At 38.4% G+C, this 9,296-nt stretch overlaps 1 protein-coding gene across 1 annotated transcript in view; it reads left to right on the plus strand.

Moving 5' to 3' along the window:
* The window catches only part of LOC144661088 (reversion-inducing cysteine-rich protein with Kazal motifs-like), an 83,812-nt gene that overhangs the window by 27,586 nt on the left and 46,930 nt on the right, over positions 1-9,296 (plus strand). The window lies entirely within an intron of this gene.

The following is a 9,296-nucleotide window of genomic DNA, read 5'->3' on the forward strand; positions in this document are numbered from 1 at the left end:
CCAGGGGCAGTTGGTGGGGGCGACGGCCAGCTTATCATATCGAGACGACGGGATTTTTAGGCGAAAGTTTACAACAAGAGCGGAACAGTGCGCTCTTGTTGTAAACTTTCGCCCGAAAATCCCGTCGTCCCGATAAGCTGCCCGTCGCCCCCACTAACTGCCCCTGGGTCTCCGAGGATGAGACAGCTGTTCATAGGCTACAACCTTGAGTCCTTTATAAACTAATCTACATTGCTTAAATCATCCGTTGGAACTTGTTCATTCAATCCTGTCATTCTCGAGATTTTCCTTACTGGCTGGGATGTCAAAATTACTGTTGACAGGTCCACGACCGCGCCACTGAAAAACTCTTTTGTTTTTGCGTACACACTTCTGTTGAGTTACGTTATAAAACATTTCTTTCATTAAGTTTTTCGGACAGACGTCAAGCTGAAACTTATTTTGTTTTGTGCATGGCAAAAAAGTAAAAAACAAAAGTGAAAATGCAACAAGTAATTTTGCTACCGGACTTCATTCAGCGAAGGCCAATTATCCCCTCAGATTTTCTTTAGTAAAGGTCACCTCGAACCTTCGTTATAGAGGGAGATATAACACCTGTTGTTTTTGGAGATGTAAAAATGTTGTTTTGGGTACGGAAAGACGTTAGCTACAGTAACAGTTTTCGGAAAATCAATCAAGCTCGACAGCTCGCAAATTCGGAAGACTTTTGGCTGAAAGTCTTCGTTGGTTGCTCCTGACTTCATAACCATTGTACCTTATCAGCTTTTGTGGTACAGTTAAGACGCGTTATTTGCGATCTCCTTGCAAATTTCTTATCATTTTGTGAAGAAATTATAGATCATTGCCAATCTTGGAACTGAATAAATTGCCAATTTATTAAGTACCAACAGAATCGAAACAGAATTCTACTGCCATTCACAGAGTTAATGCCAGAACAAATCTTCATGAATCTAGTAGCTGTCAGTGGAGGAAATTCTTATAAAAGGGTCAGTTTGCAAACTGGTTGTTGGGTTTTCTGATCGAAGCATGTTTTTGAGCCTCTCAAACTATAGTTCTTAGAATAAACAACAGTGGGCCTATAAATGGCGTCAAACAAGTCAAGCCACAAGGACATCGATACTTGATTAGTTCATTTGTCATAGTAGAGTCCAAGCTATTTGCGTGTTCAAGTGGGGAGCGGGGGGGGGGGGGGGGGGTTAAAAAATACCTTATCAGTATAGGAATCAGTATAGGGGGTGTGCTTTTGAATTTTACTCAGCCCTGCTGACAAAGCTTATAGCTAGCCGCCAAAACGTTTAACATACAACTTGGTGTTTAATGTATAAAGCGCTTTCTCATTGGTTAGGTCCTGTTGCTTGTCTTGACTATCCTTAAGAGAGTAAGTAGAAGCCAAGTAGACGCTCATCTTGTTCTGTTGAAAATCCGCCAATCTGATTGGTTCTCTCCTCGTTACTGTTCACTAATTGACCACGAACGCGCGCACCATATTTGGCTTCAAAAACCTACAATTGTAGGTTTTTTCGCTGTTACCTTTTATCAGTTCCTGCCGCGCCTTGTTGGTTATTCGCTCTTGGAAAGAAGTGGGTTGGCACTTGGCAGTCTAATTCTCAACAGCGAATTTCTGGCTTTTGTTTGTCTTGTGCTTATGAGACGAAAGAACGTGATGAAACATTTCGAGTGAGTTTGGCTAGGAATTCGAGATTTCCTGAGAATTCTCAAGCACTCTTATGCTAACCCAAGTGTTTTCAAGTTTTCCTTGGTTTTTCCTTGAAATGGGTTGCGAAAGCCATGGGTTAGCATGAAATTCCTTTACAGAATTGCCTTTTATATTTAGTCATACACTCATACTAAATAGTCAAAGTAGAGAAACTTTCTTCATTTATAATGGGTTTGGCCAAATGCCCAGTGTTACTAAATAGAGTTACTGACTTTATGCAAGGTGTTTCAGCAATTTTAATTTTAAAATAGCTAGTTTGGAAGCCGGATTAGCTGTATTTGCCGGCTTTTGAAAAACAAGTGAAAAATTATCTCATTTTAACGTTCAGCATGAAGCAAGGAGATCAGAGAAGACCGCACAATGCAGGGTCATTTTTGTCGAGTTTGCTTTACCGCGTAAAGTGATCTCGAAGGTTTGTAAACTTCGATTCCAGCGCATTGACTAAAAGAGCAAGAAATAAATGGGATCTTAAAACCTAAAAGAACCACTATCGTGATTTCAAATCGCTCGAGAAAAGGCGAACTTGCGTTTTCCAAGTGCAATGACGTTTTTAGGTTGAATCGCGCATGTACTCAAGCCAAACCTGGAGTGTTTGGCCGGCATATGCCCTGCCGTGAATAAAAGGTATCATTAATTACAGGATTCTCAAAATGTCAGATTGAAACGAATCACTTCCTGTCCAAACGAGATCACATACCAACAGAGGTTTGTCATGGGGTTATTTCAACCCTCAGGTCACACAAGTGTGGTCAAGAAATTCAGCGCGAAAAAAAATGACGAAACGTTATTAAATTTTTCTCAGTAGGTGCCTCTTTGATAACTTGATTAAAATTAAATGAAGGGATAATCCCGAGCGAGCAAATGCTTTGTATATCTGATCTCGATTGAATTATTTTCAAAAATCGAGTTAATTCAAAATCGAGTTTATTATACAAAAAAAACAAGCGATCAATCTAGCAAATGGAACCGGAGCATCGATTGTATTCCCTGCTAGTCCTATTAATTAATACGAGTTTCATGTCCGAAAATAAATGCATGAGATTATATTTCACATCTCATGCCTCAGTTTGAGTAAAGGAACATCGACAGCTATAACAAGGAAATATGTTTTTACGGCGTTGATATAAATACTTGTTGGGAGGAAGAACCTTTAAACTTATTGTAATTTCATGATTTCCTAAAGAGAATCAACAGTCCAGATTAAGCCATATTAAGGAACTCCCAGATTAAGGTGGCTGGAATCGGTTTTCAGCACTTTATAGCTCTTATACTTTGACGGGTCAGTACTACAAATCTTTATCAGTTGATTCTACAACGTTGGTGTCAAATAAATGCCCAATGCTTGGTGAATACATTTTTGTTATTTTTTTTACGTCACTGGTTACCATAGCAACGGTAGACCTGTTACAAACACCCTTAATTTGGCTTTAGTGCTCATAACTCAAAAACGAGCTCGGTGACCGCTATCAGTTTTATTACTGAACGTTGATCAGCATGTAAAGATACAACTTTCTGCAAAAGTTACAAAAATGCTAGTTATCGGGTTCAGAGTCACCTTAAATTTTTGAAAATTTAACCGATAATATTTTTTATTTTCAGATTAGATATTCAATGCAAGAGGCACGGGCTGTGATGAGAGGACCTTTCCGATAACACCCCGCGCGCCATGCGTTTTTACTGCGCATCCCGCGTGCACATCAAAGATATCCCAATCTCTCCTTGGCCTTTGCCTTTCTCGGCTAAAAGTGACATAAAGGAGGAGGCAAGCGTGGCCGAGTGGTTTAGGGCGCTGGTGCTGTAATCCGGAGGTCACCGGTTCGAGGCCTGCCCTTGCCACTAGCTGGATTTGTTTCTCGGTTGTCCCGAGTTCAAATCCTCGACCACGCTTTGTATATAGCCAACTGGTCTGCCTCCTGCCAGTTGGGATTTTTAACCTTGTTATGTTCATTTAAAATTATTTGTTTCCTCTGTTTCAGTGGCATGCCTGTAAACTAGCTATCTCGTTGAGATATGAATGCACTATAAACACATATTTATTTCTATTTTTAAACAACAGGCACTAGTCTGTAATGTTGAAGTAATTCACACGCATTCTCGCCCCCAGAGTCGCGCTTGTCCCTCTTAGCTTAGTTGTCGGCGGAGCCTGTGCGCGAAAAACAAGTGGACCTGGGGATACATTATTTGATTGGCTGGATTATAACCAGCGGAGTTTCAAATCTAGCCAACCAAATCAACCGTTTTAAACTCTTAATAACAAAGAGATTTTAAAACGGTTAATTTTATTGACTGTTCTTTTTGTTAAAACCAGCCAATCAAATCATGTGTCCCCAGACTCACTTGTTTCTCGCGCACAGGCTTTGCCAGCTAAAGAGGGACAAGCGGCTCCGGGGACGAGAATGGATTCACACGATACAGCTCCATTTGTGAATTTTAACCCTTATTATGCTAAGCCCGGGATTTGGAGGAATGGGCATTCAACTACTTGTGACGTCACCAATATACACATCAGCAGATTTTTGTGACGTGCAACTAATAGAGGTTAGAACATTGACTGCTTTCCGACAGAGCTAATCGAAAAAAACGTGATCAGTTTTTGGTGTAAAATTGATGGTAAAACAGGCCAATATACCCGTCCTTGTTCATGGTCTCTTTTCCAGGCTTTTCCATTGATAAAGATCAAAATTTTACAGGCCAGTAGAAGGGATGAACCGAGTACAAGGTAGAGAGAATAAGAAAGTAGAGAAAAACGAAAAGGAAAGGAGCGAGGAAAAAAAATCGGAACGGTTCAGCAAAAAAATGCGTATGCGCCAAAGTAAAATATTGTACATTTTTACATGGAAATTTCATCAAAAACTTGCTGCAGTGTCAGAAAGTGAATTTCTAGCAAATTTTAGAGAAATTTAGGACCATAGAGCCAAAAAAAACGTGTTTTTCGGAGTGATTCCAGCAAATTAAGGTTAAAAGTGATATTTTATTGGATTTTTCGGTGGTAATTGTATTTTGCTCTGGTTAATCTTTCTGAAACCAAAAACAACCCGAAGCCATTTCTGAAACAACCAAACGTATATTCGACACGTAATTGACTTTCTAAAATAGGAGAAAGCTGTCATAATTAAGCGGCACGGCAGACTGCTTCTTTGCCTTTATCGTACTCAAAAAAAATGGCCCTCCTCTTCGCGACAAGCGCTAAAACCACGCACGGATAATATGTATATAGAAAAATAATCATGTGGCAAGATAAAGCATCGACCCAGAATTATGGGGGGGGGGGGGGGGGGGGGAGGCTGCTGTTATTGCCAACGAGACAGCCGAGCCAAGAGGCGAGGCTGTCGAGGCGGCAGAATCATAGAGCCGTGTGCGTATGAGTGTATAGGCAGAGAAAATCTTAAGTTCTGCGTAAGGGACTTTTTTTTGACCATATTTGGGTGTAAGTAAACCCCATATTTGGGTTGTATTGTTCTTCCCAACTGGTTCCCAGTCTCTCACTCCTTGCTAGAGAGCAAATGACCAAAATGGCGTCCACGCGGCTCGCTGTTAAAATTTTCAATGTGGTCATTCATCCCTTTACCGATAAATACACCTTTAGGGAATTATAAATCGAAAGAGAATACCCTACAGAATATTCGACCGCCGAAAAAATGAACATCAAGGTCTTCAAAGCGATGAAATAATCTTTCGACTTTGGAGTCCGATCCTTTAATTTACGATCGAAGAGAGACATGAAAATCAAAAGCGGACTGTTGCCTTCAAATAGAGTTTTCTTGACTTATGAGAATGCTGAAGTCGGGTAAATACTTCCTTTTAGTGTTGATTGTGTTTATAGTAATTGTTTGACTAATGATTTATTCCAAATCAAATACCGTTTATATTTTATTTGGCACGCATTTTCGCTCCGCGTAGGAATAACATCAATACAAAGCGACGCTCATTAAAATTACTGCATGCCATACACACAAGAAAGTCAAAAGTTTTTTGCTTCTAACGGCAAATGTAATGTTAACTTGAATAAGATTTTTGTCTCCAAATAATCCTTGACCGTTCAAGTTTTGTTTTCTGTTCAAATTTTTCAAGTTTTGCGTAACTGAACATGACACTTCGCATGCGAGACTGAAATCCGACCCGTGCATTACTGTCTCTGATTACTGAAAATTATTTTTAAAAAAGCATCTTAGCAGTTTTGATTTTGGGATTTGATTTATAAGAAGTTCTTGAAATGCAACTACCCCTTTTGTGGACGGAAACATTTCAACCATCGCGTGTTGTATTTAAAAAACAGTGATTAAACCTCATTTATTGCCTACATTTTGTGACATTTTAACGTTGAAAAGAATTTAAAGATTTGTCAAGAGTTATCAATCTGTCAAACCCGTAGCCTGCGTAGCAGACATCTGTGTACGTTTTTTTAGTGTGTTTAAAAGAGTGCGCGATCGCGAGAATACGCGCGCTGGAAACTACGGCGCCTGCTGCGCAGGCTATCAAGCCTGTGTCATTTATGAACACCAGAGAAATAGCACTTTTTTCGCATATTACCTAAAATACAATTTACCATATTTTGGTCATTTCAAATATAGTTCTATTAAAAACCATTCAATATCTGTTCTTATGAACAAACATGAGTATTTCGCTCGTTGGCACTTACCGATAGGTACAACTAGTTTCTTACACCTAAATAGAGGTGCGGAAAGTGGGCACGCCCGCAAAAGACGCGGCCCACATGAGTACACAGTGACATAGGACATAAGCAATGAAAAACAGTTTTATACAAGTGAAATGAAAACCTCGATCAACTGTTTTTCCTAGATTAGTTTTAATCGGCCATCGAACAACCATACGACGAAACAACCGATATCTTGAAATTAAACTAGAACCCAATCCTCTAGTCAGTTCAGCTCGGCTCTCCAAAAGCAAGCAGTTAGGTCGCTGCTAAGTCGAAGTGATAGGCTCCCAGTCCATGATAAAAATGTATAAAGACGAAAGTCGGCTTTATCAAATTAGCTGGGTTCGTGTTAACTTACGCAAGATAATAAGAAACTGGAAACAAGAAAACCGAGTGATAAATGCAAATTCAAAACGAAGAATTTTGCCAAAACAAGCCTTAAGCTTGAAAGAATTAAAATTAAAACAAAACTAACAGTTTTAATGAAAAATAGATGAAAACAATCGTTTTATTCAATTCCCGTCAAGTTGTAATGGTAGTACCGGCTGCTCGAGCAAGTTTGTTTAAATACAAACCGTCTAGCCGCCTAAACAATATGTATGTAAAATTAAAAGCTGCTTTTTTTGTCACAACCTGTCGCCTTTTCATGCAATTAACTGCGCTCGAACTCTTTTCTTTCGAAAAGTTTTTTTTTCAATATTTTTAAGTATGTTTTCGTGCAATTTGAAGAACGTGCCATGAATATCAATTTTTTTGCGACTTTCTGGCCGGATAATAGTAACAGTAATTCGTCACGTGCTTTTAAAACTGATATCGAATAAAAACTGGCGATACTATTCGGTTGTTGATGTTTTGTGAAAAGTACAGCGTGTTCTTAGAAGTAAAATATTGTAATATTTCAATAAAAATTCGAGACACCATGTTTTATAAACTACAACTTTGAAAACCAATCGATATGTATTAGCAATTTGCGCTATACGGATGTCAAATGTAACGCACAGTTTTTAAATCATTACCTTGTATTTTACTACGATTTAAGGATAAATCTAATAAGATAAGTTTTATTCAAGAGGTACACTTTAATCGCATTGCGTGCTTTTTAAATTTGCAGTTAAATAACGATTCTTTAAAGATGGGTTTTCCCACTTGATCTAGTTAAATTGAGCCTAAAATTAAATAGACTACAAACAAGACGTCCCTAAAAAAGCATTATACATACCAATTTCAGTTGCGATGCGTAACAAAGGGCCTCGTGTTGAGCGAATTTTAAATCGTCGTCTTCGCTAAATTGAACCACCGGACCGCCAGCACAACACTTTTAAAGAAACCAATTGAAAGCTAAGATTGACAGGAGCTTTTTGCACGCGAGCGTGACAGCATGCCACTAAATGAACACTTGAATGACATTCCGTGTCGTTTTTTATCCTCGAAATAATGGATAACCAGAAAAAAGCTGAATAAATGAATTATTCTTCCGCTGGTGGACATCAAACTGTCAACATTTTTCACAACTGCAGACATGAAGACGACAAGAAATGACGTTTCTCGCTGCACCTGCTTCGTGTTCCCGCCGAGAGGTATTGTGTTCAACTGCGACAAATTGGGGGATGGCATTATTAATGAAAAGAAAAATGAATTCAATGCAATTTTTCCGATTTTGATGCTTTTAACGGAGACATTTTCAATCACAATTAAGAAAAGGTAGCCGAGTGAACCAAATAATTGCATACTCCCTGCCTTAACCCTTTCCTTCTGCATCACCGTAATAAACAATTTTTCTATCTTTCCGGCATTTTACAAAACAAATCGCAAATTTTCCACCCACGTAAAATTTGTTTTGCGTAATAGTCAATAAATACCTGCGATAAATTATGCTGCATCTCTGCCATACTAGTAAAACGTGCATGTTAGTTCTTTTTACAGCTGTGCATGTTTTTTTGTAATTACAATTCGTGTAATAAACGAGGGTAAACCCGTATCTACCCTTTAAAACATTTTTCTCTTTTTTCCTAAGTATAAAGCAACGTTAACAGCTTTGAGAATTCAACTAAACACAAAGCCCTAAGCACTCTTTCTAGCAACTTCTAAATTCTCGGCTTTTTCAAAACCTACATTGTAATGTTCTTTTAAATGTAATTGATTGTCCAAGGGAAGGAGGAGGGATAGGGAGGAAGTAAAGACTGCTTTGGCGATCATGAATTGAAAAAGACCAGCTAAATTGTTAAAACCTTGTGAGTGAAAGAGGTTAATGGTTTCAGTGGGGGCTTTATATGTGCGGTACATGCGACAAATAAACCGCTAAAAGCTGGCAACACGAACGATCGGCGCGACCGTTCAGGTTAAAGCGATATTAAATCATTTTAACAATTAAGAGAACCCATAAAATAAATTTGTCCATTTCTTCAGAAATTGATGGAGAAAAATAGTTTTTAAATCCAAATCACAACATTTAGTCTGGTGGTTTCGGACAAAGACGGGACAATGCAGATGTAACACAATTTGTTTTAGATAAGAAGACTTTTTCTTTAAAACGATGAGCAACGGTTACCCCAGCACTTTGTGAGGTTGCCTTCAACAATTCTGGGGCTCTGCGGAAGAAATACGTTTTAACCTGCAATGTAGAAAGCCTTCTTACGGTGAAAAGTAAATTTCGTTTGGTTGTTGTTGTGATTGTGTATCAGTGTAGCAAATTATGAAATTATATCTACGATATGGAATCTTTTATTCCGATAACTGTTCCCTTTTGTTAGAAGGAAAAGGGTAAACCTCTGAGTGTACACAAAAAAGGTTTCTAGGTATTAAACACCCAAGGTAAAACCACATCAAAAAACTCTAACTGACTGGAAAAATATTGCAAAATATTTGTTAAAAAAACAATGCTAAAAAATGAGTAGTAACTGTTTTTTTTTATCAAAATGTTTA

The sequence above is a fragment of the Oculina patagonica genome, chromosome 7, assembly GCF_052425735.1.
Source record: "Oculina patagonica isolate OP01 chromosome 7, crgOcupat, whole genome shotgun sequence".
In the NCBI taxonomy this organism is placed as follows: domain Eukaryota; kingdom Metazoa; phylum Cnidaria; class Anthozoa; order Scleractinia; family Oculinidae; genus Oculina; species Oculina patagonica.